Source organism: Phocoena phocoena, chromosome X (genome assembly GCF_963924675.1).
Source record: "Phocoena phocoena chromosome X, mPhoPho1.1, whole genome shotgun sequence".
In the NCBI taxonomy this organism is placed as follows: domain Eukaryota; kingdom Metazoa; phylum Chordata; class Mammalia; order Artiodactyla; family Phocoenidae; genus Phocoena; species Phocoena phocoena.
Genome location: NC_089240.1, coordinates 90,757,248 through 90,765,844, shown reverse-complemented (window position 1 = coordinate 90,765,844; position 8,597 = coordinate 90,757,248). Strand labels below are relative to the sequence as shown.

The 8,597-nt window shown below is 43.3% G+C and overlaps 1 pseudogene; it reads right to left on the bottom strand.

The window, feature by feature from the left end:
- Window positions 1–5,312: 5,312 nt before the first annotated feature.
- LOC136142219 (rho GTPase-activating protein 12 pseudogene) lies at window positions 5,313–8,182 on the bottom strand (annotated as a pseudogene).
- Window positions 8,183–8,597: the final 415 nt, after the last annotated feature.

Below are 8,597 nucleotides of genomic sequence, written 5' to 3'. Positions count from 1 at the left end.
GAAGGAGCTGGGTGCCTGGACTTGAGCAGGGAGGGCGGTGACAGTTGAAATGGGGAGAAGTAAAAGTGAATGAATTGGGGTCTATTTTGCCAAGCACAGGACTGGACATTACAAGCTGCATTAGCCGGGCCGTCCACGGAAGGATGCCTTTCTCTACCTCCAGTTTGAGGATTTCTTCCTCAAGAACCTCAGTTGCTCAGGAGCCACAAAGTGACCTCATTGGTTCCTCATATTATCCCAATAAGCTCTGGGAGTGACTATTATAGTTCCCTGGGCTTATCAATGACATATGTTCGGGGACCACAATTTCCATCTCAAACAGGTGTTTTACATTCTGGGCACATTCCAAATAGTGCGGCCCTGAGGAGCTCTGTTCTCATCTCTCCCAGGTGGGTGACATTTAGAATGATTATTGTTCAGTAGCACTCAGACTTCTACTAAATGGTATGGCAGAAGGAAGAACCTTGACTATCAGCGTGATTAGACAGTGGAATGGATTGCCAGGGGAGGTTATGAAGTTTCCTCCAGCCAGACAGGCTGCTGAAATATGAAGACATTATGTACCAATGTGAGCAGCACCTTTATATTCTAAGGGTGGGTAGAGAAAGCAATTCAAGTGACAAGGGGAGTAGGGTGGAAGGACATGGTCAGCGCTAGGTCATGGGTGGCTGCCAAACAACGCAAGCCAGGACTCACAGCCAGGCTGGGCCAGCAGGTGAATAGGGGAGCTAGAATGAATGCCCAGGGCACTAGTTACCGTGAGTTATGAGGTTGAAGCCAAGGTCCGAATCCAGGGTGTAAAACCAAACTGGAAGACACAGACAAGGTCTGGAGTCTGAATAGACAGGAAAGAGTAATCCTGCAGAGGTCCAAACCAGGCAGAAAGCAGTGTCAGGGGAATCCTGGTCTAATGGTGGTATTGGTCTGTGGCTGGGCTTCAAGCTAAGAAGAGAGAAATAGGTGGAGATAAAATCAGAGTGGGACAGGTACCTCCTGAATCAGAACAGCTAGGTGGGTCCACGTCGTGGCTCAGCCAAGGACGTGCCACTGGATCTCAGAAACGGGACCCAACTGCCCTCTGCCTTATTTCGAAGCTTCCCAGATTTTTGTGACTTCAGCACAATGCTACCGGCTCCGGGGGATGGGGCCTCACTGGGTGATATACTGTCCCTATTTTCTGTGGTCTGTGGACATCCTTTTGACACGGCAAACAGATTGGAAGTAAAATCAAGTTCACAACATAATCACAAAGAGGAATTTCTCTGACTCTGCCCTTGCCTGTGTTTGCCCCTCTTCAAAGCCTTTCACTAATCCAACTATTTCTGCGAGTCTCCCAGAAGTCTGTGACATAGGTTCATTAACGATATACTTTCAACTCCCCAGTGGCTTCCACCATTTCCTCCCTTCCCTCTGTAGCTCCCTGGGGTGATAATCTGCTGCCAAGTCTTCTGATGCCTGTAACAAAAGCATTGATGCATTGAGGTGGCCGCTGCTCGTGCTGTCACAAAGCTGTTCGCCACCCAACTGGAACTACTAAAGCCAGTGCTTCTGATGTGCCCTGTGTACTCAATGTCCCACAGAGATTTTAGTGAAATAGTCCTTTAAATTGGTACTTACTCTTACAAAGCCCTCTCTACTTAGGACTCAGGTGTGAGTCCCAGGAGGTAGATCAGAAGATAACCGGGGTAGTGCCCTCTGGTGGGTATTGTGTTGTCATTGTTGTTATTTGGTTTTTGCTCTTCCCAGCGAGCTTTTCCACTCCCCTTCAACTGGTTATAGCCTCTACTCCTGGCCTCAGGGATAAGTATGTGAACTAGAGCTGGCCAGTCACAGAACATCCATTCTCTTAGCAACAGTGATTGGATGGAATGATGGGCACATGAACAACAGCAAAAAAAAGGCCAGTCAGAAATGTTCCCTGGGATAGATCCATGGACTCTGGGAGATAGAATTTCTCTTTGTGAGGCTTTGCCTGCTGACAGCCATGTCTCCTTCAATATGGAGAAGACCAGTCTGCAAGAAAGGATGAGACAAATGGGGAAAGAGAAGCAGAGATGAAATATAGACCCAGAGAGTTCTGACAATGTTGAATCTCCAACCTTGGCTCCTTCCTAGCCTTCTGAACCAAAGCAATCCTTTTTTTTTCTGCTTAAGGTGGGTTGAGTTGGGGTTCTGTTATTTCTTATTTTTAAATGTTCTGATTAATTACAACCTGAGAGTTATACTCAACGTCTTCCCTCCCCCTCAACTCTGAGGTCTAGGAGGGATCTTAGATGTCCATTCTTTCTTCAATTAGGATGCCATCTTTCCTGCGAAGCTCTTTCAGCTTCTAAACACATAGTTTCTCAGTGGACCCACCTCCTAGACCCTCCAGACAGAACAATACATATGTGAGTCCAAGGGTGAATCCAATTTAGGCTGCTAAGTTTAGGCCCCTTCCACATAATAACTCATTTAACAAATATTTATTGAGCTCTTACTATGTGCCAGACACTGTTCTAGGAGCTGAGAATATAGAAGTGAATAAAATAGACAACCTTTCTACCCTCATGAAGCTTGTGTTCTGATAATTAGATAACAAATAATTACACATATAATTTAATCTCATCAGTGTTATGAAAAAAAATAGAGCAGGTTAATAAGATAGGAAGTGATGGGGTAGAGTGCTATTTTAGGCTGTATGTGCTGGGGAGGCCCTCCAAGGAGTGAAGAGTCCTGAATAAGATGTGGATATGAGTCATGTGGATATTTAGGAGAAACATAGTTTAGGCTAGGGAGACAGGAAATACGAAGGCCTGGAGGTGCTTGACATGTTCAAAAGCAGCAAAGGAGGCCAGTGAAGTAAGGTGAGTTAAAAGGAGGAGTGGTAGGAAATGAGGCCAGAGAGGTAGCCAAGGGCCAATCTGCAGCAGGCCTTGGAGGCTGGGGTAAGAACTTTGTATTTTTCCCTAATTGTGATGAGAAGCTATTAGAGTGTTTTGATCTGGGGATTGGCAGTATCAGATTGACCTTTTACAAGCATCCCTCTGGCTGTGGTGGAGATAATGGATTGTGGGAGGTGAAGCAGGGAGGCAAGACAGGAGATTATTGTGTGAGTCCAAGTAAGAGATGGTGGTGCCAACTAGGGTGGCAGCAAGGGAAGCAGTGAAAAGTAGGTGGATTCAGCATCTATTTTTCTTTTGTTTTGGTTTTGTTATGACCAGAAAACAAGTGAGAATTTTTAATTCACAAAAGATGAAAACACAAGACATTGATCTCCTTATACATACAATATTACAATAAGCTGATTAGCTGTGGACTATGAAAACATTTAAGACTTCACATACACACGTGTGTACTTTGAAACAGGAAACACAGGACAATTTTAATCTTTGATATGTCATAACTACCAAGAGAAAGAACACTGATTTGAGTCTAATTGTTTTCCTGGCATGCAATCACTATATAGGCCAGGCCGAAAGCATACTGTATATTGTTAAGGACATCTTTAGGCAAATATAAACATTCTCATTTGGGAGCTTTTTCTCCCTACCCCAAACAATCTGCTTTTCCATCGCTGTCAAGTAGCTTGGTTTGTTATCAGTTTAACAAGATCATGACAACAAACAACATCTTCACCACAAAACTCAGGTGAGAGGTTTTTACACAGGTCATACAAAAAATATTTTTTGCCAAGAAAAGCAATCTGTAAGTTATAGATGCAACCCTAAGAAAAAGACTCTTGGTTACAAATCATTCACTTTCAAATACTGATGAGGAAATAAAGAATGGAGGGGTGGGTAGGAGTGGGTGGTAGAGGCAGTGGCATGGCAGGGAGCACAAAAGGTGTGAAATGAGGAAAACATTTGCCGCAGGAAATACTGGATTCAGTTGATTTTTTTAAAAATGAGGTATTATAAGAGTGTGCCAGTAAATGCAAAAAAAAAACCACATCAAAATTAAAAACCAAAATGCACATTTCCAATGGAAAAATCTCTAAGCCTCTTATAGTTTTCTTTATTCAGATTAGACATTTCATATACAGCAGTTAATCTAGAAAAATACATTTAAAAAAATCTTCAGCAGACCATGCTCTCTGTAACAAAACTTTCCAAACCCTGTTTTATTATACAAACCAATCTACAATAGTAGTGTAAAAAGAAATTCTCAAATTTAGCAATGTCATTTTCGATCTGACATCCATCTAATTTACACATGGGTTTCCACTATTCGTATTGCAGAGTTAGAATTCTGTAATAAATTTTTTTCTAATGTATTCTGTACATATTAAATAATCTAAAAGTTTCCTCTTGTAGTGCATTTACCATTTAGCAAGTCTCTTCAGCATTTTTCCAGTACCATTTGCATTACAGTGATTTGCCTGTAAATGTAATTAAAATCTAAAAGTGCACAGTTAACTTTCTTAAATAACGGCCTATTTCTGGAGGAAACCTAATATTCACAGAAAAGAATGACCAATACCGTGATTAGAAATGAGGGGTTAGAATGTGCTCTGAGACTATATAGCACAATTATATACATAAGCTAAAGGACAGTGAGTCTTTAGCCTGTATTTACAACAAATAACGTTGGTCTCCACAGGGTCATACCAAGAACTCAGTATGGCACTAAATAGAATTAGGATCGTTAGCTACAAGTCAGTGTAGCACAGACAGCCCCAAAATACCCTGAACCGGCTTATGCTAAATTAAAGTCCAGTATATTACAATGTTTTAAGCACTATTAGTGTGCTGCTGTGCTACTCCGTGAAGACAGCAAGCCTTCATCAAGGGATCGCATCTGGGTTATAATGGGTCCTAGCAGTCAGGATGCCACTGTATGGAAGAAACCCTGAAAAAAGAATACACAGGTTTCAAAACAGATATACTTCATTTTGTTTAAAATGCCCAGGACCATTTTCAAAATAACTGATAGTAAGTTTTGTTTTATAGAGTGATGAACCTATTGAATCATAAGAAGAAATTCTACATTATCCAGTTTGAGGAGAAAAAAATGTAGTATCCGTACCAAATTATCCAGTGTATATGACTGGTTAGAATCGCAAGTTTTGATTTTTACTGGAATTCAGAGTATGAAGTGCAAACATTCAGGATAAAATTAATTCAAACGTACACACAGTTCTATCAACTTGCAACAGAGCAGCAAATATGAGGGCCTATCACGCATCTGGACTCTCCCATTCCCTTCCGGTCCCTCAGAAAAGTGCAAAATCAAAGAGTCACTGCTTGGTCCAAACATAAAATACATCAGGTATAAGGACTTGGAATCTGATGAAATCTGGCTTCTCTTCCACAGGTTGTCTTCAGTAAGAGTCAATGTCTGAAGATGGAATTTATCTCGAGAAGAATTAACTCTACAATCTGATTCTGGTAGACGGTATAAACTGCTATGTTACCAGTCTCTTTCTCTGGCTTTAACAGAGTGGGACAAGACACAATTGCTATACTCTGATACATCATTCTGTTTTTTTCTCCGTTTTCTATAACTCTTTTGAGATGTCTAAACAGAGTCTGCATTGTGTCCTGATTTGGCTTTGGCAACCGTTTGATTAGATCCTTCACAGCAGAGACACGCCGTCTTGGTTCTTGTTTAACTGCATTCACAAAATCATTAAAATGATCAAATGTAAGGAGAGGTTCTGGTAATTCTCAAAAAAGCATTTTCAGTGCTCCAGTGATGACATGAATATCTTCCTATTTACTATCCTTCAAGTCCAATTTCTCATCACGGTTGACTGCAAACCTCAGCTTCTCAATCACCGCAAAGTTGCCACTAACTCTGTAAATCCCATCAACATCCAACCCATATTGTTCAACATGTTCAGTGCACAATTTCACAAATTTTGGCACTGTGCCATTCTCTCTCTGACACAGATTAGCAAGATTGGTTCCAAATACCTGATCTCTAATATAACCTTTTCCACGAACAGCTTGTAAAGTGGGGTGTCGTGTAAGACACTTCTTTAAGTTGTTCTTGTTTTTTTTTTTTTTCTGTTCTGAAGAATCTCTGCTAGATACTTTCGTGGAACGCAATTTCTTCAGATCTTTATGGTCCTTTCCTTGATCGTGCTTTTCTATTCCTGGTGAATCTGATACATCTCCCTCAATTGCTTCATCGGGTTCTACTGTCTGATTACTGATAGTGCTACTAAGAACTTTAAACCACTCATTGATAACAGCATCATTATCAAACTGAATCAGCACTTCTGTCCCTTGACGGGTTTTTGGCTCAAATACATTCTTTTTGCTGGATTTATCCTTTGAATCTCAATCATCGCCCCCTTAAGGTCCACCGTGAACTCTGGTTTGGACTGATTACTCCCAAACCAGCTTGTGCTACTTCCTTGAGTTTTGGTAAACAGTAAAGATGAAGCCTGCAACACGACCCAAGAAGACAACTAGTTCTTTCGAACCTTTTTCCCATTTGCAGTAACTTTTGTTACATTTAATAATCCATATTTCTCTTGACCCTTTGGACTGCTGTCTGTATCTTGGTTCTTTGGTGAAGAGGGAGAAGACTCATTTTCAGAGTAGCAGGGTTTTGAGGCAGTTGGAGGTTCCTTGTCATTGCTGTCCAACACAATGGTGCTATGTCTCCACTTTGTTAACACTATTGGTTCTTGCAGCCACCTGTCCAGACTCCCACTTTTAATAATTTCTCTTTGCTGCCGAGATGAGGCATTATACTTTGGCAACTCCCATTCTGACCGAGATCCATCTGCACTGTAGTAATATTGTCTACCTTGATCATCAACACGCTTGAGCCACTCTTGATCTCCTGGACTTTGGGAATCTCCTTTGCTTATGTTTGTATCTCGAGTCCAACGAGGGGGTTTCTGAGTCCTTTCCTGTGTTCCTCTGTTATAGTGATAACAATGCCCTGAACTATCTTTATGAGGTTCCCATTCTCCATTAATCTGAATTGCTGGGCTTCCGGGGATCGGCGGCGGGGGAGAGACGACTGGGATATTTTCAGTTCTTGCAGGTTAGCGCAGACAGGAGAATCTGACCGCCCTTGATTTGGAGGTGTTGTCGTCCTTATCTGCTCAGTGGAGCTGCTGCTAAACTCATCACCGGACTCTGAATCTTGATATATCCGTTCCGAGCCTTCTCCTGCTGAATCACAGGACTGTTCCTGGGAGAAGCCAGCTTTCTCTACGTCCAAGAGCTCTGGACCGGGAAAGTGACCAAATAAACGCGTCCTATTCTGGCCAGAAACTTTGGGAGAATGTGAGTCACTGTTGAACTTTCCACTATTATGGGCCAGGTTCAGGCTGAGGTTGACAGTCTGACCTGGAATATAATTGGGTCCAAAATTCTGATTGGCATCACGAATAAGACCTGTTCCTTGAACAGACGGCAATGGCTTTCCAAAACTTGAAAGCTCGGGCAATTTGTTCACATTTTCTGTTGACCTCTGAAGGTGGAGACTCTGCATCGTTTTCACAGAATGATGCGTCAGCCCCGCTGCCTGTTGCACAGGCGGCATCAGGCCTCTGTGGCCGACCTCCCTCACGTACTGGGCAGGCACATAAAACGCCTTGGAGTTCTCGTCCAGCTTGACCTGCAACCAGTCATCGCTGGTCTTCTTCACCAGAATGTATCGCTCACCTTGTTTTATCATGACCTTTCTGTCCTTCGCTTCGTTTTTTTTTTTGTTTGTTTTTTTTGCAGTACGCGGGCCTCTCACTGTTGTGGCCTCTCCCGTTGCGGAGCACAGGCTCCGGACGCACAGGCTCAGCGGCCATGGCTCACGGGCCCAGCCGCTCCGCGGCATGTGGGATCTTCCTGGACCGAGGCACGAACCCATGTCCTCTGCATCGGCAGGCGGACTCTCAACCACTGCACCACCAGAGAAGCCCCACTTTGTATTCTTAATCATACTCTACTTCAATATACACATGCCCTGGAACAATCTTCCCACCTCTGTCAGCCGTTTTCTTTCCGTAATATTCACCTCTCAAAGAGGATACTTTGCCACATTATGACTCTGTAGCTTGTTGGAACAATATGGCTTAGAAGGAGAACTAAACATCCAGTCTTACATTTAAACCGAGGGCCTGGTGGCCTCGTGGGGGCCGGCTCCCTCCTGGCTGCTCGGCGGCGGCGGCGGGGAGCCCAGGCGACCCCGAAGGGCGCTCACTCGCCTGCAGCCGGGCCGGCGCGTCCCCATCAGCATCCATTTTAAAGGCAAAGCCAGTTAAAGCGAGTAAGCTGTGCTGATGAATTGGACATGGAGTGTGAGAGAGGGTCAAGGATGACTCTCAGTGTCTCAGCCTGAGCAACTAGGTTAATCGGGGTGACGTTTTTTGAGATGGGGAAGAATGAGAGAGGCACAGGTTCAGGGATGGGGGAAATCCTCAACTGAGTTTGGGACCTTTTAAATTTGAGGAACCTATTAGGTATCTAAATGCAGATGTGAAGAAGTTTGGAGAAAGGAAATATATATCAAACAAAGGGGTGCAAAGTGCTTGGATGGAAAGGGGGAGTTTCGGAGAAGCAAGCAGAGTTCCAGCAACACCCAGGCAGAGCACATCACACTTCCCAAAATGGAAAGAGAGCAGATTACATGTTTTTTTCTCATTATCTCCCTAACCA